Raw genomic sequence first — 24,446 nt, 5'->3', positions numbered from 1 at the left:
CCCTTCGTAGGATGGTACGATGCAGACGACGGAATATAGTTCTGCTCAATTGTTTCATGGCAGCATAATGGAGCGCTTCTGAACCAGTGCCTATGGGTATTCGTCCGCTGTTGTACGTCTGCCTATATATGTTACTCTAGTCTTGCGTTTAGCGCTAAATGGTTCTGCCTGACGCGAAAGCATTCGCAAATGTTCGCCTCAGATTTTAACGCGTTTTATATATTATTTCCTCGCAAAATAACGACAAATCATCTCATAAATATTTTATTAAAAATTGAGGAAAAATATAAAGAGAGGAAGAAGATGACAAATTTAATCTCAAAAATGTAATTAAAGAAAAAAATAATCTACGCATAGAGAATTAACGTAATAATTATTACATCGATTAGAAAAATAACTCTCTTCGCAATTATCTTGTTTCAAACATTTCGACACGTAATCCGATTTCAAATTGAAAACAATTTTTTTAGGGTCTTTCTCATTCGGACATCTCAAAACTAAAACTCCGTAGCTTGACTCTCGATGTTTTTACGGTAAATTCGCGAATGGATTCGAAACAAGAAACGCTGGAAAAATTTGTAAATGCAAAACAATCCGGCGGATAGTTCCGGGACACCGTGTATAATTTAGATATTCACGTAGATTGCACTTGACGGGTGGACGGTCGGCCGACGGCGCTTGCCATGTCGACAGCTGCGACCGACTGCTTATGTTCTCATCAGCGCGTATTAAGACGCTGCCACCGGTCATTCGCATTAGCGTACCAGGAAAATGAATGACCGCGCTAGTCTTTCTCATGGACTCGCATGGCATTTTTGCGCAATTCTCCCTTCGCCGTTGGATTATTTCCGGACTTTAATCGGAGAAGAATTATCGATTTCTCGTTTCGAGTTAATTGAAATTCGATCGAAATATTTAATTTATCAAACATCTACCCGCGAATTTATACTTTTGTTAAATGAATTATTCACATAAGCGATCGTTAGCGACAATTGTGGACGCGAATTTGGCTAGTTTAACCTATTTGAGAAATATTTATGGCACGTAATAGAGAGATCTTTACACGTGACGCAAAAACTACGAAAGGTAGAGTATTTTTTATCGTTCGTCCGCCTAAAAGCTGGCTTTTGTTATTGCCTCTCAATGCAATCGATTAGCTTTAACAATTGCAAATCGAATTTGACTCTGTTTTTTTCTCTCTAAATCGTGATGCTAATTATGACAGCGTTATTTACTATACCGTAAAGTGTTAGATACACATAGCGTAACATATAGCGTCATATATTACGTAATGCCATACGCAGAGAAATGAAATTTCATTAACCGCGCTCGGTGCTAACCGAGCTCGGTAAAACCGGCTCTAAATCACTTGTCAAACGCAGGTTCGGATATCTTTAGCATTCGCCTTTTACACGAATAAGACAGGCTAAGGCTCTCGTTGTAGTGGAAAGAAAACCGCGATAATCCTGCTCGGGGTTTCCGATCGAGGTTCGAGACCCTCGATCGCGACCACCGATGTAAGACAATGCTCTTTTATTTTTTTTAATTCGTCTGGCGCAAGTCTGGTCCCGGCTCCGATCGGCCGGTCAGCTAGTTGGTCTCCTCTCCTTAGATATCTCGCCAATTTTCGAGATAGTTCTCGATCCTACGAGAGCAAGGGGACTACTCTCTCGAACTCATCGGTTCCCCTCGTATCGTCGCAATATCGTTTTTCTTTTTTCTTCATCCCTCCCTTGCTCCGCTTCTTTTGCAGGCATTTCACCTCCGCTCTCGTATTCTCTCTCTCTCGCCCTTGCCATTTTTATGTATAGCTTCGAGTCGACTGTAGAAGATTCACGACTAGCAGTTCTCGGGTTCACAGCTTTGCTTCGTGCGGCCTTCGTGTATTTCTTTGCCTATCCAGTACGGTCCGATCGATTTTTCGAACCGTCTCATTCTCTCTTTTTTTTTACCTGTGCGCCTCGTTGTGTTATTCCGAGTCGGACGAGTTTCTTTGGTCTTTCCTTTTTTTATTAAGCGATGCGCCCTCGAAATTGCGGGAATAAAAACGTTGTATAAGAAGAACGCACGTTTGAATGGAATCTTGTGATTTTGAAGGTACGAGAAATCAACATATGTTTTGTATTTGTATTTTTTTAATATAATTTTTCATATACTAGACATATACTATTTATAAAAAAAGAAATGAATTTTTCATATACTAGACATATACTGTTTATAAGAAGAGAGAAGTGTAATAATAATAGGAATTTTTTTTAAAAAGATAATATAATTTATAGGAATTGTAATTGATAATTAAAATCTTTTTGATGAACTAAAGGTGTGCAAAGACAAAGTCTTAATTAGTTAATTTTACTTGTAGAAAATTTTAATTAGAAGTTCACTTATCAAAATATTTAACGTAGGAAATTAAAAAAGTTACGAAAAAGAACAGGCGGTATCTAATTAAATTCTTGTTGGAGAAAACTCTCTCTCTCTCTCTCTCTCTCTCTCTCACTCACTCACTCACTCACTCTTTCTCTCTCTTTCTCTACTCTACTCTAGATTTGGCTAAGAAAAAATTTTCAGTCGAGGGAGAGAAAGTAGCTCCTACATCCCACGCATTGAAGAATCGATGCTTTACATCGGCAATAAATATCGCTTATACAAACGCGAAACTAACTCGTCTCCCCTTTTGCCTAACAAAGAAAGTCAGGTTTCGCGCGTGGAAAGTACAGAGATGGACGAGTGCCTCTCAGCAACGAGACGATCGAATTTCACATGCACGAACTGTAACTGACCTTTCAGCAGAGAAAGCTCAATCTCGTGTTCAAGTAGAAGCCACGTTTAGCTCGTGTTTTGTAAGTAAATAACTCGGTTGGCGAAATTAATAATTCTTAATACGGCTCAACTCCCCTTTTCACTTTTGTAATTTACGACTATGATTATTTTATATGATTATTAAAATGAATCTCGATTGCTTATCTTGACAATTTATATAAATCGTATTATAATATTGTCATAGTATAACTACTATTATTTCGTCAATCTTATTATGAATCAATTATTTTTTTACGAATACGTATACCTTATGTAATTTTCTTTTTCGGCATATATGACATGTTTTATTATCGAAATATTCTCCTTTATTATTACTGAAAATATTAACTTTAGCACATAATCTTTTATGAGTCACAAAACTGCGTTGCTGTCGCGAAATGTTTAAACAAGATCGTCCTATATATCCTCCAGATCTCTCTCGATCGCGGAAGTGAAATTACTAGTCCGTTACCGAACGGCAGACTCTCGTAATCCACCGTTTAATAAATCGGATCATCGATCTAGATTCCGAACTTGCCGTTTCGCTCGACGAACTTTCTTGTTTTCGCTTAAATGGGCCTTTAACTTTTCTCGTTCCGAGGAAAAAGATTCTAAATCTCGTTGTAACAAAATATGATAAACTATGTTTACTACAAAGAATACTGTGCCACGTATAATGTCGTTTAGCAGAAAAGTCTCGGGAGAGATTTCACTTTATTTCTCATTAGACGTAAAAGAATAATGTACTTCTCGATTTCAAATATTGCTGGTGCTTTTCTTAGATGTATCAAATTTTTATAGTAATAATCAAGCGCAAAACGTTTCTACGGATAAAATGTCTGAAATCAATAATAAACACAATATTGTGTGCCTTATAAAAATGTTTCGAATATTCCGGAGAATAATTTTTCCCGCGAATATCTTTCATATATTTGATATTAACCTCAAAATCCCAATATTTTCATTTAAAAACGTATTTTTTACATGCCAAAACAGTGTATTCTCTCTGCTAGAGAAAAAATAAAATTATGCTTTAATTAGCATATTAATGAACATTGAGCAACTAAAGGAGATACTCGTTCACTGTTGTACGCATCTCTATCGAGAGACAGTTTTTGCAGAATATTATTATTAACAGCTTTTAAAATCAGCATTGCGTATGGGTCAATTTCGTACATCCGGTAGCTTTATTGGTTTACCAAGGATACACGATGTCGGGAATAATTGTTGTGTTTCGGTAGCATCGAATACACACCTCGGCGATCGGTCCCGCTTGCGGAAACGAACCGCCGTTTTCAGACACGAATTCACGGTCACCAGGTACAACGGCACGATCCAGTGTCATCGCACGAGAACGGCCGTGTACGGTACGACGCGTTGAGTTAGGACAGGTCATGCCTCGGTACACGCTCGAACCTCCGTACACAGCATCTCCCCTTTCCCCTCCCCCCCGCCGCCCCCTCTTCCTTCTCTTCCTCCCCCTCTTCCTTTCTCCTTCTCGCTCTTGCTCTCTCGAAGAAGTTGGCGCAGCCCGTTCGTTCGCCGGTCGTTAAACGAACGCGAGCTCGCAAAGCAGAAGACAGGAGGAGAGCTTGGGATAGAGGGGGCGAGGAGGCCCGAAGGAGGCGAGGAGGCTCGAATTCCTTCGAGAGATTGGCGAACAAAGAAGCACGGCTCTTTGTCTCCGTTTTGTTACCTACCTTCTACCTTTCCCTCGCCTCTCGTCCTTTAGACTCCAGCGGTTCTTTTAACCAAGGGTATGTGACACCCTGACGTCCCCTGTTGTATTCTTTTGAGACAAAATATGGAAAAAAATATTGTTACGCGCATCACGATTACTTATATACGAGTGAATTATATGTGTAAATATAAAATTATGAGGTAATTATACATACACTTGTCGTCACAAATTGTTTTTATTCGAAAGGAATCGAAACAACTAAAAAAAAAAACCTTGTTCGCATTTCCCTTCACAGACGCTTATATTATATCTAAAATTATTTTCTAATAACCTTTTCCCTTAATGAATCGCATACGGCAATAATTTTTTTTTTTCACGACAATAATATTTCTGTCTCTCAACCTATTCGTTTTAATAAAAGTTTTTCTACCACTTCGAGGGCGATTCAAACCGAGACATTAAGAACGGCTACTCCAACTTCCTCGGTGGGTAGCCATGGCAGAGGAAAAGAAAAAGGAATTCGTAAAAAGACTAGGAATGCGACGAGCTCGTTCGTACGTCATTCTGTCTACGAGAAGAGTATTCCCCTACACAGGCCATTTCTCTCTCTCTCTCTCTGTTTCTTGCTCTCTTCCCCCGCATTCGTCTCTCTATCGCGCGCGGCTTCCGTGGGAGTCTGTGAAATTTTCGCCGAGGCGAGGTTGCGATATCGCGCGCGAAAACTGTGCGAATGCACGCGAGCGCGGTGCGAATCCCGCGGGCGACGTGATCTCCGATTCTCCTCGCGCGGGAGTCCTTCTCTCCTCGGCGAGAGATCGTTTCAAGATTGGCGGCTAATGATAAAAGGAACGATAAATGAAACGAGGACGCGAGGCGCGAAGCCCGGAGCAAAACTGTGCTCTGCGAAAGGGAACGCGAAGCGATATTCGATTTTGCGCTAGAAAATTGATCGAATTGCGACATCGGAAACGCATCATCGCAGTTTTTTTTATTAACCGGTAATGATATCATGATATATTGACTTTATTAAATATTTATCCATCAATCATCGCTACTAATGAGTCTGAATCAGTTAAAGGTGCTCTGTCATGTTTTTTTCTGTCGCAATATTTTTTGTTTTATGTATTTTCTGATATTTTCTAATGATTGTGTTAGGAAAATATTGAAAAAGTTGAAGAAACAAAGGAAATATCACGGAAACAGAATATAGGGAAAGTCAGAAAACGAGAGAATAGATATATCTTTAGAGAATGATGGATACATCTTTAAATAATGAAATATTTAGTTTGACACAACTTAATTTAAAAAATGATTACTTATCTTTCACACATGAAATATTAGTTATTAATCATCTACTTTCATCTACTTAAAGTCATTGCTTGATTGAAACGATAGAAAATCCATTGATTTTAATTAATTACTAAAATTTCATTTATTCTTATTTTATTTATGTATAATTTATATTATATTTCCTATCTATTTCTATTATATTTATGTTATTTATCTTAATTATTATTATTAATTTACATTATTTTTTCTCTATTTCTATTATATTTAAACATAAAAATTATAATTTGTCGCGGAAAGATTCTACGAGAACACGAGAAAAATATCGATTTAAATTGAGGTAGACAAGGTGTATCTGAAATGATGCACTAAACTTTAGGAGCGTATTCTAGAGGTCAAAATAAGACTTTTTTTTATGAACATGGGTCCGCAAATGAACCCCCCTCCGAGCTAAAGTTCGAACATGTGTGAAATTGACCAAATACCCGCAACGCAAATTTATTTATCTCTCAAGAGAGGGGTAACGTCAAAACCTTTTTTTTCTGAAATACAATCAATTTTTAATTTTTTCCCCAAACTTTAGGAGCCTCTAGCTCGGAGGGGGGTTCATTTGCGGAACCATGTTCAAAGGAAAAAAAAAGTCTTATTTTCACCTCTAGAATACGCTCTTAAAGTTTAGCGCATCATTTCAGATACACCCTGTATATCGTGTTAAAAGTCGGTATCTCTGGCTTTACTCGCCATCAACACTTTTACCTTCGTTACCGCGATGTAACTCGACGAGGAACAACGTCGTCGAGGAACAACGATCGTTCACGTCGTCGTCGTCGTCGTCGTCGTCGTCGTCGTTGTCGTTGCACGGATATTTCCGCTGCCGCGGAGGCAAGAGAGAAGGTGTGCGCGTTGGGACAGAGAGAAAGGGTGAGAGGTAGTCGAGGGTGAGCCGGACGGCGGCGAGAGAAGCCGCGGAGAAAGGCGAAGCGAACCGAGGGTGGAGGAGGCGTGGGTGCAGGGAAAGGCAGGCAAGGCTCGAGAGGGTGAGCGCAGTCAGGGTGAGTCACGGAGGGGTGCCGCGAATCGGGAAAGGACAGAGGGAGGAGCGGGTGTCTCTTTTGAGCCGGCTGAACTTTGCCAAGTTCGAAACCGTCCGAGGCCGATGGCGACTCCGTCTCCTCCACCCCCGCTTCGCGTCCCTACCCTCTCGCCCCTCGTCTCTCTCGCTCTCTTCCTTGCCGCCCGCCGACCCTGCCGACGTACCTTCGGCGTACCCTCGCGTCCGCCGCCGCCGCCGCCGCCGCCGCCGTCGCGGTGTATTATGGAAATTTTGAACCAATTCGAAAATCAATAGCCACCCGACGCGGGGGGAAGAGCGCGCCGAGACGGCCTGCGTCGCGGCGGGCGCGCCGCGCCTCCCAAGCTCGGCTTTTTCCGTGTCTGAGAAATTGCGGGGGGTCTTTCGCATTCTATTCTCTCTGGACTCTCGTTGTAATCTACCACCGATACCGGTATCGGTTTTAACGTTCGGGCGGATCGCAATTTTCTGTCCGCTTGAAAATGGCAATTACTAATGAGCCGGATTCGCCGTTCCCTTTGCATTTTAGATCGACGATATAAATTACAGTCGACGGCATAAATCATGGTCGACGATCTTTTCTTTAATACGGCTTTACCTGCCGCGTGAGATCCTCTCTCTCTCTCCTCGGGATCCGAATACAACTTTCGCTGCGATACTCTACTCGCTTTGTGCATCACCTCGGAGAGAATCGAGTATGCATGTGCGATTTTCTATTTAATTACGACTCAAGTCCCGATATTAAACGTCAAAGATTCGCATGTCAAAAACTTGTTGTAAATTTTTGTTTTGCAGAAAGAAAGCGATTATTATTGATTTTCTACCGAATGAGGTCCGATAGTTTTTGAAAAATCGCTACTTCTAATCGCGATTAAAGTTGCAACAACGACTTTTTCGGCGCGACGACATTAAATTCCAATGTCTCGAAGCGCGCGCGCGCGCGCGCTCGGAATCGCTTCGGCTCTCATGAGTCTCGGCCGCGCCGAGGATAAAAGGGAGGGAGAATCAGAAGGGAGACATAGAGAACGGGGACAGGGGAGCGTTCCTGGATGGCGGGGAGAGCTTTTTTCGTTTTACAAACTGGTTCAATTTTTTCTCAAAAAGCGGGTGAACACCACGAGAACCGGTTGTATCTACGCCGAGAGCTGAAACAGCGGGACGAGAGAAAGAAAGAGAGGTAAGAGGCGGGGGCGGGTGGAAGGGAGGGAGGGGGTGAGACACGGTCTTCTCATCGCGAGTTCCAGGCCCGTATCGAGCATTCCGCTTCGAATTCGATTAACCCTTTCTCAACAAAGGAGATGTCTCTTAGAAAAACATTCGTTCATTTTTCTCGTCGAAAATAAATTATTAAAAGTTTTAATGTTATTACGTTTTTAATTACATTAGATTTCAATCGTTTTTGATATTATAACTGCCATAGCTTATGAACACCCATAAAATTGTATTTTTTTTTTAATTTAGTTTTTAATTCATTTTTCATTCAGTTGAGGCATAATTAAAATTTTTTATTACAATATTATTCGAACATTTGAAATTGAAATAATATAATTAAATTTTTAATAATGTATGACATAAAATATAATTTATAAATGCAAAATTTTAGACCAGACGTGTAAAATTAAATAACATCTCGATAAGAATATTAATATTAAATATTAATAAGTTTACAAAAGAAAAATTATATAAAATATTTCACTGTTGCTTTCTTGCATATGTTACTACTGCTATCATGCTACTGATTATTAATGCCGTGACTGTTAAAATCTAACGTATATTGGTAAACATACACGTACTAAGCATTATTATCACTGTAGAATAACATGAGACAAATCGCGCATTGCATTAGTAAGAATACTCGATATCGGGGACACGAAATTCCGCATCGATGAGATTCTCATTAGCCGTGCAGAAGAGTCGAAACATTTGCGTTTGTACGCGCTTTGAAGAGTATTTGCGAAGCGACGTGTGCCGTCGTCTAACGCACGTAAATGTTGGCGGTAACTTTATGGAAATTTCCCGTGGGGAGAATTTTACGCCTTAAATTACGACGTGATAAATTGTTGTCGGAATTATAATGCGTGGTTCTGTCTTTCTCTCTTTCTCTCTTTCTCTCTCTCTCTCTCTCTCGTTCTCTTTCGTTCCGCTCGTAATAGTGTTCTGCGATTCGGGACGATTCGGTCGCTGGTTTCGTCGGTCGACGAATGATTTAATAATAATGAAAATGTCGCGTTTTAGTAATGAGGAAAATACCGTCCAAAGTAATCGCAACCGTGAGATCGTAATATCATTGACTTTCAATTGCCTTTCAATTGACTTTCACACGTTGATCATTTCTTTTTCCGCGATAAAACATTTCTCAAACTACAAGTTTATTTTAGAAAGAAAATATTAATACACATTTCGAAAAAAATTACATTTAAAAGCTTTGATGTTGAACTTTTTATATCCTCTTCTGTCAGAAAGAGCGCAAAAGTATAATTTGAAAACAGATTCTTTGAAATTATTTAGAAAGCGGAAAAAAGAGAATTTTTTAGCCGAGAGATTTCGTATATTTTTTCTCTGTATATCTTTTCTTTGAGTGAGCTCATTTAATTTTCGCATCCTCGGTGATATCGCGATTGTTATGATAACAAACGGCAGAATTCTAAGGCGATTTGAAAAAGGCTTTTGTGCATGACACACTTTTCTCTATCGTGAAACCTACTCCGGAGAAGCCAGCGCGAAGTGGGTTTCCATTAGCAACTACGTATTATTATTTAGCAAGCACAGTCCGAGAATCCAGAAAAGTATCTTTTCAGCAATATGCGTCGTGCAACTGAAAGGCCTATAACGAGATTATAAATCAATTATATTTCGCATCGACACGAATATGATAATATTACGTCGACGATCACATTCGTTGATGAAAAAATTTATCGCTAAAATTAAGATTGGCAGTTAAAGTAGGGCATTCGGTAGGATAAATTAGATTATTGCAAATTGAGATGAGCTGTCACTAAGAATTAAAGATGAATTCTAAGTGATGAAAATGTATTCGGCACGTAAAATTCGTCACGTTAGATTAGCGCGCTCGACAGGTTAATTATCATACCGATTATCGTTAATCATGTAAGCCACCATTGACATTGGCGGCGTGAAGAGCGTTATCGGGCCGCTAAATGCGGACGTGTTACGGTCGCGTTATTCCAAAATTGGTGGAACATTTGCGCGGATAAAATTATACGAACTTATACGAATTTAGGAATCTAGGGCGAGTGAGGAAATTGATGAATCTCGGGTCTCAGCCTTCGCTCTTTGTCGCGGTTGCTCAGTCGGATTCGAGAGATCGATTATTAATCGTTCCAGAAAGGTTCCGTCATAATATTGAAAAATTTATACCCGTATGATTTTTCGCGACTTTCGCGTGTTTCGCACCACCATCAATGCGCGTGATCAATTATCTCTTCAAAACGACAAGGTCGAGTCGCGAAAAACAATTTAACGAACATTTTATATTTCGTGAGGGCTATTTCATCATGGATCAAAAATAGATTAATTCGCGAAATTTAGTAATATTCTAAAGTTCTAACGCGTCGATAGAATACGATTTCATCGTTAAAAATTGATAATATGTTTTATTCATTTTTTCAAAATTAAAACTGTTGATTTTGAAATGGAAGAAATGTGTCCCCATTTTGGAGAGAAGAAAAAGAAGAGAGTCATATAAAATACAATAGGAAAATAATGTGCGACTTTTCTTTCTTAATTTTACATCTTTCTGTATAAGCGTGAATTTTTTATTTAATTTTTTTATTTAATTTAATTTAATTTAATTTTTTTATTTAATATTTTATTTTCTATTTAACGAGTTTTTGTACTTAAGATATACGTATATATCTGCCAATCTAAATTTCTTAAATATGATTTAACATTTAAACTTTCTCTCTCCTTCCTTCCCTCTTTCTCTCTCTTTTCAATTAAAAAAACGCCTTTAATGATAGATTTATTTCTATTTAATTCGTCTTTTCAAGGAATCAGGTTAAAGTGCGAAATCGTGTAATTTTTGGATAATCGACTTTAAAGCTTGAGATATTTCTCTACAAAATTTAGTTCTTGAAAGGTTAGACTATAAAATACGATTTTTAACGTTATCAGCATCTTAAGAAACTTGCAATTTTTAATCAGAACTTTCCTTATATTTTCTACCCTCATTTTTCCGCTCTTAGAGACCTTAATCATCTTTATGATATTATTTTCCTTCTAAAACATGTTACGTGATTCTAAAATTTTAAAAAATTCATAAGCAGAACATATATGTACCTTTTTAATAAAGAATAATTACATTCAGGATTATTAAAATCCATTCTTTTATATTTTATAGTCTTTTTAAGGATATATTCATATCGTACCTCATTAATAACGAACATTTAATAATGTCATTGAAAAATGCACCTTATAATATCGAACGCAGCGCTCAGTAACTAAGAGACGGATGGAAAAATAGATTTCAATAATCCAGACAGTGGCATCATTATTAATGGCGTTTCAAGATTAATATGACTTTGATAAGACAATTGTAACGTATTGATCCTTACATATACCTATTCCACGAACGCAGTTCAAGTTTTATCGATTCGCGTTTCTTTATTCGTTCACAAATCTAGGAAGGATTGATTGCAATACTTTAACATTTAATAATTAAGTATTTTGTCTAATTAAAATATTCTTGAATCAACTACCATTCGCAAGTAAATGAAGAAATTGAATTGTTATTCGCTTCTCGCAATTATAAAATTCCAAATAAAATTCCAAATCTCTTTTAATTCGAGAAAAGGATTTAAACATTTTCTATCGATTATAATTTTGGACTTTGTGATTGAGAAATTAAATCCTTCTTCATTTCGCAAACATCTCATCAATTTATAACTATTTATAAACATTTTTAGAAAAAAAACAATTAAAAATTTAAATTTTTTCATCATATCTAAAAAATGCTGGTTTATTTTCAAAATCGTATTACTTGGTCAAAAAAAGTCGTAGAAAAATTTTTAAAAAAGCTTTTTGTAGGGAAAATCTTATAATTTATAGAAGTGATTTGAGTTGAATTTCTCGAGAAAAATTTTTTTTTATTAAGTTGCGGCGTGTTAAAAATATATAATTTTAAGGAACTAAACAATGTGTTCTTTTTTAAAGCACACAATGAGGAAGATAAAAAAATTTTTAAAAACCTGCGCGTTAAAATTGAAACTTCAAGCTTCAAAATGCTTTTTTAATTTTTTGTACGATGATTTTTCGACGAGTTTCAGCGGTTTGAAAATAGCCCAATTTTTAGAGTACAAAAAGTGTTCTCTATTTTTTTTTGAATAGTGTATATAATTTTAAGATTTTAAATCACACAGCGATAAATCTCTCATCGTTGGTTCACACTAAAATATTCCATTCTTGTCATGAAAGAGAAACAAGAGTGAGGCTGCTCTCTCTTCTCGCGTTTTATCGCGCTCTCACGTCTTTTAATCGACTCGTATGTCATCGTAAACAGAAAAAAGTATCGTACAATTCGTGCGAAACTCGATGGCGATGATCCAGAACGGAACAGATCCCGCTGTGCGAGACGACGACGCGACGTTCCGAATTGTTCGCGTACGCGAGCGAGTTTCTCCTTATCTGGAATTCTCGCTTTGAAGCGCGAACGAGCTCGTGGACGAGTTCTCGACGCATTGTCCCTCTATCAGAGTCCGCCGGCGAGTTTCGCGAACAGTCCGAGAGCTTCTCGCGAATCCACCCAGCGAATTATCAACAATCAGGACGTGCGTCGAGTTGACGGGGACGAGAGTTTGCGTAATATGTTGTAAAGCTGCGCGCTAAGAGGATAGCAAGCCCGTATCGAGTCGAAATATTCGCAATTTATCGCGAATCTGACGAGATATATAAAGTGTAACATGTTTTTCAATATTTTACAATCTGTTTGTCTATATTTCTTTTTTTACATGTTATTCCCGATATAGCAACGGTGTTGCAAAAACTCGATTCGATAAATTATGATAATACTTGACTTTTTATCAGCGATAAAACTCGACGCTTACCACCCATAAATTATACTAAATTGAACTTGATTTTTCATGTTTGATAAATATAATAATAACTATAGATAATCTAATATAATGAAATATACACGCATAAAGCAGATGAAAGTATATTTCTACAAATACATCGTTAATCTGTATCTCATTTTCGTCGTTTCTCGAACGAGAAATCGGTGACACCGAATGTGAAAGCCATTTTTTTTTATTTTATTTTATTTTATTTTATTTTATTTTTTTTTTTCAGTTAAATAAGTCGTCGCATACGAAAGGTTATCATCAATCTTCAATATGTTCTTCCATGATTGAACATATAAATGATAAGATTGCAAAAAATTGTTGTCGCCTATATTCTGACTTGTTTTGAAAAATATTTTCGACATTTATCGAGCGTGGAGAAGAGGCGCGGGGGAGGGGGGGAGGAGTCCGCGACAAAACGGTCGGCCAGATTAATCCTTCATCCTACATTAATCGCAGTACGCAAAGTCCATCGTCGTCACGTGCACCAAGCGTAAAACTACATCGATTTTTTGCCGGTCTTTTTTTTCTTTTTTTCTCCTTTTTTTTTAAATATAATAGCCGCGATTTATGACGCGCGTTACATTGTAGCTTTGACCCCGCATCGCGTGCGCTTTTATTTACGTTTACTAGCCTGTTACGTTACGTCGAGACGATAATACGGCCGCGCGCACGGTAACAAAGTAATGTTGCTAATTACGATAACACATGTCTGACACTAATAGCTACTTAGATCGCTGGCTTATCTTACAGGATCGCAGTGAATTTATGCCGCAACGGTTACCGCAACCGTTCTGAGGCGTGAATTCGAATTTTAGTTACAATTCTTTAATTGGTCGTGTTAATGAGAGACACGAATAATCATATAATATTCCGTACAAATTTTTTAATTTCCTAAAAATCTTACCGTAGCTCTCAATTTACAAAATTTCACCGTAGTTTTTAATTTTTTTCGAATCACGATATATGCTTTACAAGACGTGCCTCCTCGCTGTTTAACGACAAATAAGCATCTAACGTGATTCTCTCTTGATGGCAATAGACATGGGTACGTTCCTGGCGGCGTGTACTGCCGTTACTTGGCGAGGGGGCTTGCGGGGGCACGAGGTGGGGGTGGTGGTTGGCGAAGGCCGATTCAGAGAGGGGAGGCCATCGGCCTAAGAAGGGGCTGCTATAAGGGGAGGAAAAAACCGAAAGGAGGAGGGATACGTTCCACGAGCGGTGGAAAAGGCGGCATGCAGCGGCGGGGGTGGTGAGAGGGGGTGGGTGGCGGCGAGGAGGAGGCGGCCAGAAGAGACACACGGCGGTTCCGCGGCATTTGTAGCATTGTAGGTCGTTGCGTTTTACAAAGCGCCGATCCTCCTTAATTTCCGCGACCGGTCGCGACGTGCGTTACGCATTTACCACTGTAATCTCGCCGTGGTCGCCGTCGCGTTAATGGGATTATGCGTCGTCGAGGACGCATCCCGCACTTTTAGCAACTTTCGCAGGTGCGAAAGATTCCAAAGCGCGTTTGATTTTTTCTTTAAACCCCGATTGTGATTTCTCGGCAAGTTATATTGGTAAGTTGCCGGAGTAAAGAGCGGAGGAATATCGAAAGATTAGAATTGCAAAAATTATTATTTGTCATGCTATTTCTTTTTATTTATGATTTATCATTCAACGATGTAAAAAGAAACTTACATACTAAATATTTATATAGACATTAAGATGTTATGCGATACTACATGATATATAATTCTCTTAAATATTTCAGATTTTCTGAATTTTTCATACACATTTTTCTAATTCACAAGTTTTTTTTTCTTATATATATGAATATTTTCCAATTTAGTACTCGACAATCTCCGCTCCTGCTGCAGGAATGTGCCAATTTATTCTATCGTTTCTTATCAATTGAACCCAGTCTCTCGTATTCCACATGGACAATTCCTTTGCTGCCGCGCGAATTCACGAATATTCGAGATCAAATTCCGCGATTTCGTGTCTTTTAGTAGATATATAATTTTCGGAGGGAACCAGGATCGTGTCGCTTGTTGGCACACACGCTTCGTGGATCACGCACCATCTCATGGAGGTGGTGGTGGCATAAAGTTTGTCGAGCGGAAAGTTGAACTGAAGCCGCGCAGGCTTCCGACACCACGTCATCAGCGATGACAGTACGTAGTGTTGTGCGAGATTGTCGGGACGACGTAATCGAGATACGGAGTCCTGTTTCGCGTCTACACGTCGGTTAATTAATAACAAAGTGTCCGGTGTGTCGGTGATTACGTTTTGCATGGCTAAAGGAAAATCTATATCTATCTATTGTGTGATGATGATGGTACAATGTACCGAAAATTTAGTATGCAAAAATGTAATTCTCTTGAATGAACAAAACTAAAATGAATGGACTATATCAAATCGTCGCTGTTCACATTATGTGCAAAATGTTTACCGGGCACGTCGAAAGGATGGCGATATTGCGTTAGTCTTCGATCAAAAGTGTACCTTTTATATTCAACTGTGTTTAATAAAACAATTGCGGTGAAAAAAACATAGGAATGATAACATTGGTAAAGTGGCAGTATTTATAGTGGAAATGAAACTGACCAAACAGAAAAAAATAGGGAATCACTAATTATGCAGTTTATACAATATAAAAAATATAAGATACGATACAAAAATATAAGATATGATACAAAAATTTAAAATACGATACAAAAATATAAGATACGATAAAAAAATATAAGATATTTATTTAAATGTTTCGTATTTGTAATTGTGTGCCGAATGCTATTTGTGTATTGAAAATTATATAAACTGATACATGATGAAATAAAAACCGAACATTCTCTAGCTGTTTGGGTTGCGAACTTTTTAAATATTAAAGGCTATCCAAGTAATCAAAATTACTTAAAACTGTGACACGGTACGATCTCTAATATCATATACTTGTGATAATAGAAACTTTTTCATCTAACATCAAGCAATATTAAAAAGTACGGTCAAGTTCCCGTCAAGGTCTCTGCTCGCAGGCATTATCAACATGACAGTGAGATTACACAAATTGTTAGTTTTCACTTAAAAATAAATATTTAAAAGAAAACAGCTATTACATTTATCTGCAAAAATATATCAGAATAATTTATTTTCCTTGTATGTTTAATACACTACATTTAATTAAAAACATATATTTTTTGATAGCGAATTGACAGCAACGCGTGCCACGTGCATGCTTGAGGAAGAATTGTCATACACGCCCCCTCTCGTGTGCGCGAGAAAGAACGACAGAAAGATAGAAAGAGAGAAAGAAGAAAAGGCCAGAGCCCTTAAGAGAAAAAGAGACAGACGCGTACGTTCCGGAGTTTATCTAGCGCGATGGTTTTCGCTGGCCTTCTTCGAAAGTAAAAAGATGCAACGCGATGCGACACAAATATTGTCAACGCGAAAATCCATCGCTTCCCGAAGCTCTCGCACTTTAATCTCGAGCATATCGTCCACCTTTCCGTCATCGCGCTCGCGTTAAGACACGCGGTACATTGTACGGACAAACAAGTTCTTTTTTCCCCCAATGTTGTAAAAAGCAATAATATATGTTTCGTCAATCATGCTGCGAGATGATTTTATCGGCCTTGTTTCTCTCTCTCTCTCTCTCTCTCTTTTTCCTTTTATTATCTATCTCCGCCAACAAAATGATAAATCGCGATACGCGTCTTGCCCCCGCTCGCGTGCAGTCTCCGTCATCGTTGTTTTCGCGGAAGCGCTGCAACACACCGGCGAGAGAAAAACGATTGTCATTTCATGGGAACGCGGTGACATTGTGGCATTTATCGACGTTGAGCAGTTGCTGGCGTTTGAGGAGATTGCAAAACACATTAAGTGCGCTTTATTGCGACGCGAATGCAAATCGAGCACGAGATATATTTTTCTAACATTTTTCCTACGTTTTTATATTTATTTATTCTTGGAACGAACGCGTCCGCGTAGAGGATGTATAATGTAGTGGATGTATAATAAGGTAAAGATACGGTGTTAATTAATATATGCAACGCATTACATATTTATGAAATGTGTGTAAAATTACGAAAGTAATTTGTTTTGTTGCAGGATTAACCGATGTTTCTATTAGTCTCAATTAATCGTGACATATTGCTTCTGTCAAAGATATCTTGTCTAGATATCTGACTTAGCACTTGCCACACATTTTTTAATCAAGTACGTAAGAAGTGGTAGTAAATTTATTTTATTACAAACGCAAATATGTAAATGATATTTTTTTATTAATTTTATAGGCATTCTTGTGTTCGATATTCTCTAAATATTAATAGCATTCTTAGTAACTTTGCGTTATTACGTTATCTTAAAATCGATATTATTTCGTACATTCTTGACATTTTTTGTCGTGAAATTGACAAATATTGCAAATTATTGTACGAGATATTTATACGCTGAAGTAAAATATTTAATGCATAATAAGAGTGCTCATAAGAAATGCAACACTCTTAATGAATTCAATTCACGACTAGTATCGAGCGATCCGGAACATTCGCAAATACCGGATCGTAACTAGAGGCTAATCTCAAAGCTACATACATATTTTATTAGCAAATCCAAATTACCAGCTTACGTGTCATGTTATGTTCTCTTATCTATTATAGCACAAATATTTTCTACATCCATTTTTATACTTGTTTGGTCTCTTATTTACTTCTTACTTGTACAAACTTGTACTTGACTCAGCTATAGTTATATATAATCCCCCGAAGGATACAAGATGCACGATTCTAAAAAAACAAGCATTTAATTTGCTGTCGAAACTTTTACAACGAAATGTTCCGAATTACGTATCGCAAGAAAATTCCGTTATTCAAGCCTTATCGTTGTTTTCGGGAAATATCGCGATGATGACGTCACAATGCACGATGCACAACCTCGCAGGATGCATCCTGTGTTCTCGCGAAACAAACTGGCGACCGCGGAACCGTTATACCGCGAAGCTTCGTTATTTCTATATATGCGAGATCCTCGTGCGCAAACATCATCGGGAATCTGGCGGGAGGAGGGATTCACGCGGTCCGGATAACTACGTCTTCTTAACGGTAGACGCGCGAGCGCTCGTTAGGCGGAAGACGAACGCTTAACGGATTCGCGAAAAAGAATCGAGCTTCGAAATACGCATTCTCCGATGCAACAGTTACCTCGGTGCATTCCCGTTATTACGTCGCGTTATCGGAATCACGCTGCGCCGAGCGACCGTGTTGTAATAGAAAACATTCCTTACGAAAGAATTCTGTGTAATAAACTATGTATATTCACGCCGATAATATATTCGTAATTTCTGACGTAATATTTCTGGCGATTAATTAGCAGGTCGAAAATTTTGGATTGCTTAAAATAAATAATACGCGCGTATAAAATTATTTATGTGATTTTATATGTGCATATTTATTCTTGAGATGATTGTCTTATCTAAATAAAAGCGGCAATGATATAAACGCGACATTATATATTTCGTGAGAAAAAGTTAATGTGTGCATTAATAATGTAGTGTTTTATGATAGCAAATGACGATTTTATATTCATTAAAAAGGGACTAATATCGCTGCTAGATAATGTTTTGGAGTTTTATTGTTTATTAACTGTATTTTAAGTAAATTCAAGCATAAATAGTGAGTGACATTAAATCTCGATTGTATTTTACATTCGTATATAAGATAACGGAATTTTAATAAAATTGTAATAGAAGTATTATTCATACGTTATTATTAAAAGACGATGGATGAATATTTCTTGAGACGAAGACGAGATATTTAAGACGAACAGAGATATTTATTGCAATGTGGTCATCTTGATTGTGAGCAATTTATTAAAAACGAAAATTCAAAATTTTTTATCGATTTTAATGGCAGAATCCTGTCCGGATAGCATAATTTTATTCTTAGAAGGAAGAAAACGGTACGATGTGCAATTCATCAAGCTACTTCGTGCAAAGAACCATAATAACAATAATATTTTTATGCTTGAGCTATTTTTGCAATCGCGTTTTATGCAGATGTGCGTCTATTACGCGAATTATAACAGTATCTTGCGGACATTGGAGACCGTTCGTCGATGATGTTGATGCATGGCGATGAACGTAACAAACCTCCGGATAATGCGATCGAAGGATAGGTCGATCGTGTAAAAACGTGGGCGATTAGAAGCGGTTGCTCTGTAAAGAATCTGTATATGTTCACGAGCTAAAGAGGATGGGTATTGGCTCGCGATCGACGCCACAAGAGTTGCAAGGTGCCATTCTTAAAATAGCTTTACACGACTATCGATTAATATTAGAATAAAAGTACAGATAATCGGCACATAATTATTAGATTATTAACGTAAATGCAGTCATGTTGATTATTAATAAAGTAACAAAATACAAAAGCGGCGTTATTAACACTGCTTTTTAAAGCAGAATTCTGTTTTAATGAAGATAATTATGGTATTAATTAAATATTAATATTGTAATAATGGAATCGAATATAATTTTATAAAAGATTGGAAATATGATTGGAAACAATTAAAATCTGATTATTCAATCAGAGGAGTTAAAACAGAAAATAATCATTTAAAAGTTATTATTACCATTCGACAATCGAAACGTGGAGGTCACGAAGTAACAGACTCTCCGGCGACAAAGAAAAATTGGCTATTTGAAGAATCGTAAGCCTAATTTCGAGCGTGCTATAATTTGCAAAAAAGTGCGCTATGACGAAATTATAGTGCGGGTGCTATCATCATATCAAGATTGGTTGTATCCCCATGAGAGAGGGGGGGGAAAGGGGAAATTGTGGACGCGCGTAGCGGGAGGATGCTGCTGGGTATCGAGAAGGAGCGAGACATTTTCTCAGCGGCGGCGAAAGGTACTTTAATGCGATCCGTAAATACAATAGAAAGCACTGAGGAACCTAGGATACCGAATGAAGGTCTTAGTATTTCCTTGCATTTGCTAGAACTTTAATACCTGCGCCCTTTCAATATCTTCGCAATCCTTACTAACTTTATCCAGACAAAAATCTCTGATATCTCGCTGGTCAGGTAGAAAGAAGACCATTATTACAAAGATACGATCGTCTATTTGAGTTTTCCAAAATACAAGAATAACATTAAAGGAAATTATCAAAATTTCTGCACAACACAATATATTATGCTATTTTAAAATTATTTACCATTCTGAAAAAGTATTTAGAAAATTTTGAAATGTGCGATCTACAGACTATAATTAATTTAGCATTGACGAGATAATCGAACTTTCTACCCAGTGTACTTTCTCTTATCAGTGTGCTCTGATAAATGGAATAAAATAAAAAGCTATAAATAAATGTTTTGTAAATGTACATGTGATAAGAGCAAAAATACATGGCACGCATAAATATTTTAGCAATCAAGAGTCTCTGAGAGAAAATTATTGAATTCTTTAATATAATATAAATTGAGCATAACATTAAAATGTAATATTTAATATTATTATTTAATATTTATTTTTTATTTTATATTTTTTCGGAATAAGTTTCAAGAAATGATATTAATCTTTAATTAACAAAATAATGTCGTCGTGTTGCTTTCTCACGATCTATAGAATGAAACTTATATTTTCTAACGAGTACATTTTCTCGCATTATTATTATTATCGGGAGAAAGTACATGAGATATTATACATCGCCGGGAATTATTCGGTTGACTCATGCATCAGGTTTCATTTGCTTCTATACAGACAACGCGACGTATAAAAGAGTTATTTGAAAACCGGAGTCGAGATCTTAATTCCGAGCACGAGTTATCTCGGGACGTATATTCTCCCTCTCTGTAAGATCGTGTAGCGCTTATACTTTTACGATACTTAGGCTCTCTCTCTTTTAAAGTCGCCCGTTTCCCCCTTTTTACGACTGTATATATTCGCATTCTCGTTTTACCGGTGACGGACAAACGACGCGACCAACTGTAATCGACGAATTATCGCGACGAGCTCGTTCCTCAATAATGCATCGTCGCTCCCGTCGGTCAGTTCCCATTCGGAGTCACGAATTAACATTCTGGCAATTCTCCGTCAGTGTTGATCGACGTCGCTACTGTTTTTGCCGGGCAAACAAATTGGAATTACCAATTGTATGCGCGAAATGTAAATGCAAAGCGGTCACATTTTTTCGCTGTAGAATTAATTTTCGGAGTACATCTCCGCATTTGGTTCTTTTTCTTTCCTCTTCTTCGTCCTTTTTCAGAGAACCATGCATGTGTTTCAAAACTCTGTAGAAAATTACACGAATGACAAGGTAAACGTGAAGTAACCACACATGTTTTTTTTCTCTTTTTTTTCGAGACGAACGTTGGAGAGAAACAAATTTTGCGTTGATTATTTTCGATAATTGTTCCTTCTTATTTTTCCGAAATAGACGATGTATTTTTTTGTAAAGAGTTAATACTTTGAAAACACTTTATTATTTCGAAGTAAAGTACATGCACATTAAATACTTATGAAATTATGTTTCTCCTGTTTCGCGTAATTAAGTCTTAAAGTATCTTTCTTGTTTATTACATACATTTTTATTATTAGAATACCTAGTTTTCTTTTTTCCATCTTTTTTTTAATAATAGTATGCGCATTTTAAAATACATTGTACAAGTCATTATATAGAGTTGTGTAGATTTCAATATACGGTGTGTTTGCGCAATACAACACAGAACATTGCAAAGTAAATGTACTTCGCTAATAAAGTGTCAAGGATAATCGCACAATTACAAAATACCGGATTTACAGTATCAAGTTTTGATTCTAATCGATCTTAATCACTCTTCGTTATCTGTTATATTGGTTGTACTGAATATTTTAAGCGACAAAATTACGATAGTGTCGACGACGATGTAGCGGATGACAAACGGCTGTCGATATCTCACCCGATATTCGCGAGTCATTCCTGATATTTATGTTAATCGATACGATGAAAAGTGGACTTAAGTTTATATGAAGATTATAGATCACAAAACGTCGTATCATGTTCGTATTAAAGTTGCAGACATCATTCATACATGACATTAATTATTTGTAATGAACACGTGCGCGCAATAATGATCTTCAAGTATATCTAATACAAATACAAATTTTTATTTCTTATTTATTTTTATTTTTTGAGATTTTTTTTTATTTTTTTAAGTTCTAATAATATATAATAATAATATTAAATAAATATATATATATATATATATATATATATATTTAAAAAATATATATTTGGTTTTTAATAATGTTAAATTAGGTAGATATTCATTCAAATATCATTATTTTTCACGAACGAAATGTTTGATATAGCAAATATAGTTAGCAAAGAAATAAAGGTCTTATATGGAACTTTTTTATAATATCGATACTACAATCAAGGATATTGATTAATTGATTATTCCGACAGGATGCGACTATATTACTAAAGTTTCGAGTTTGATTGAGTATTGATGTAGCCTCTTCCCTCCTCTCACAGACTTCAGCTAAAACAATTTCTTCATTTGTAAAAGAGACAGTTTAGTCAATAATTCTTAAGAAAATTGAGATTTGTGAGATGAAGAGCTTTGGAAACTTTTTTAGAAAATATTCATATCTTATTTACGCGTCTCGACGTCTCGATCCTAATACAAATTAGGATTTATCGTTTACTTAATGAACTCGTAAGTCTGCATTAAATTCATCAAAGCGAATAATGTTAAAAAATTGTCTTTGGGTTTTTTTCCTCGAAGCAGACCACATTATCTCGAGGTCTATCATTATTACAGCCGGTCTCATTATTTCCACTTTGCTCTTCGAAACCTTTTTTTCGACATGATAAAATTATGAATGTGCTCGTCGATTTTAAGATACACGATCAAAATTATCTTTGATATTTTACAGCTAGAAAAAAGAACCACGAGTCATCGGCAAAGATCAAAAATACAACGCGCCAAATGTCTTTCAAAAAACGTGCACTCATGCGGGAAGCTTCTTTCATATAGGCAATGCAAAAAAAGAAACCGCTTTTTCGAATGATATTATTTGAACGGTAAAAATTAACGAATTTGAAAGTCGAACGTGTCATTTTTGAATCCGTATCCGAGCAATAATGACGCTCAATGCGAATAAAGGATTTATTTTCATCCTCCCTTTGTGAAAGTTCAAGCAGATCGAGCGGATAGGAAAAAGGAACTATCGAAAATTCTCATAGAAAACGCGGCAGTGAAAGCTTCGCGGCGTAAGTTATTTGTCAAGGTTTCTCACCGTTGAGTAGTTTCTCCGGTCATATTATTATAGCAAATGTGGATTCCCCCTTCCCCTCTGTAAAAAGTACCGTCGAGTAGAATATAACGTGTGTACGTATACAGCGCGATCGACGAGTTGCCACGCGGATAGAAATCGATTTAACAGTAATTGCTGGGAATCGTTATCCGACGCGTTGTGCCGTTATCCTCGGTAATCGAGATACGTTGACACCGCAGAAAGGATCCGTCCGATTGCGCGTCGCTCGCCCCCGAAGCGCTCTTGAATTTCTTATACCTCTTTTCCCGGATCCAGTAATTGTTCGCTTAACCTGCGAGGTAATTTGCAGCCTGAATTTCCACGCTTATGTATACGAGCAACAAAACAGATAATTCTTGCGACACGATTACAAAAAAATTAGTTTCCGATATTTATAAATATTTAATTATATATATATATGAAAAGAATATATTGTATTAATATTTTATGTAAATATCACACGATAATAAATAAATATAAAATAAATTTAAAATAAAAAATAAATAATAAAGAACAGTAAAAATAAATAAAAATAAATAAATAAATGATAAATAAGAAAGATGAGTAATAAAGAAGAGTAAATAATGAAATAATTTTTTGATGAAAATATGATAATTTATAGAACTTTAGACATTTTTTTAATGAATTTTTTATTAAAAGCATAGTGGTTTTTCAATTTTATATTTCAATTTTAATGTGCTATATTGCGAAACTAAGTGTTTGTTTCTTGCGAGTGTACTATCGAAATTTTTATCATCGCGTGATTCGCAGCGAAATCTATCCGACCCAATCGTGCTCGTCGAGATTTAATATTTACCACTATCATTCGTCTGAACGCGACGAATTATTTGTCAACGTGTATCAATTTTAATCCCGTGCTAATCGACACTCTGTGTGACTCCGTTAATAAAATGTATGCCTTTGCTATTTGTGTTTCAGGGAAGTGAACCGGTAGCGAGGAGAACAAGTCGAAGGATCCTCATCCTCGGCGACTCGCGCCGATTTATACGTAAATGTTACGGGAAACCTCAATCAAACCGACTTACGAGTCGCTCTAATCCTGAATCAGAACGAGCTTAAAGACTTATTTAGTAAGTAGGAAAAATGAGCAATCATCCGTAAAAGGATATTTTCAAGATATATATATTCATTATACATAAGGCATGTCAAAGTAAAAAATAAATATTAGTATTAATAAAATTAATTGAAAGATTTGTCTTCGTAAATCCTCGTTGCTTAAATTACATATATTAA

General features: G+C 36.8%; 1 protein-coding gene across 13 annotated transcripts in view; it reads left to right on the top strand.

Annotated features, from left to right (window-relative positions):
* LOC105256480 (zinc finger and BTB domain-containing protein 20) overlaps positions 1-24,446 on the top strand; it is a 100,178-nt gene that overhangs the window by 50,166 nt on the left and 25,566 nt on the right. For 11 of the 13 annotated variants that reach the window (XM_025406954.1, XM_025406945.1, XM_025406949.1 and 8 more), the window contains one exon: positions 24,132-24,283. The gene's annotated coding sequence lies outside the window, so the exon portion shown is untranslated. Of the gene's footprint in view, positions 1-15,752; positions 15,968-19,695; positions 19,801-24,131; positions 24,284-24,446 lie in introns of those variants that run through there. The other 2 variants (XM_011266406.3, XM_011266408.3) reach the window with 2 other exon arrangements.

Source organism: Camponotus floridanus, unplaced genomic scaffold, assembly GCF_003227725.1.
Source record: "Camponotus floridanus strain SB8 unplaced genomic scaffold, Cflo_v7.5 scaffold1, whole genome shotgun sequence".
Taxonomy (NCBI): domain Eukaryota; kingdom Metazoa; phylum Arthropoda; class Insecta; order Hymenoptera; family Formicidae; genus Camponotus; species Camponotus floridanus.
Note: the sequence above shows the minus strand (reverse complement) of the source record. Positions and strands in the feature narration are given on the sequence as shown.